This window comes from Austrofundulus limnaeus, unplaced genomic scaffold, assembly GCF_001266775.1.
Source record: "Austrofundulus limnaeus strain Quisiro unplaced genomic scaffold, Austrofundulus_limnaeus-1.0 Scaffold2580, whole genome shotgun sequence".
Classification (NCBI taxonomy): Eukaryota; Metazoa; Chordata; class Actinopteri; order Cyprinodontiformes; family Rivulidae; genus Austrofundulus; species Austrofundulus limnaeus.
In genome coordinates this window covers 1-534 of record NW_013954982.1, presented here as the reverse complement: position 1 = coordinate 534, position 534 = coordinate 1, and positions in this window count along the sequence as shown.

Sequence of the window (534 nt, the reverse complement as noted above, 5' to 3'; positions counted from 1 at the left end):
CACCTGTTTTCCTACAGTTAGGATCCCATAAGAAGATTTAAACGTGGAATTCACCTGGAATGTTTTAAACATGAGTCAGCCACAAGAATGGGCTTGAACGTTTGGAAAGCAGTCAGAACTTTAGAATGTTCTTTGAAATCCAGGAACATACAGAGAACTGTCATTCTAGCATCATTCAGCCTCTGGTGTTAAAGGGTGACGGATGATTTCTATCAGACAACTATTACTGAAGAAATGTAAAGGTCTCGTTGGTAAACTGTGCTGTAGCTTTATCACAATAAATAAAAACAGTGTACCACTTCTTATTTGAAACAAATGAAAGAACTCATTCATCTTCATCTGAAGACATAAAAAGTGTTCATTCCATGGTTACCTGTATATCTCTGGCCCTCTCGTAGGCCTGGTAGGCCACCTTCTCCTCGATACTGGCCAGCTCCTGTTTCAGATTACTGGTCTCGTGCTGGTGGAGCTCTGTCAGGTCATTTAGCTGGTCCTCCAAGCGCTCATACCTGCCACACACATACACACACACAC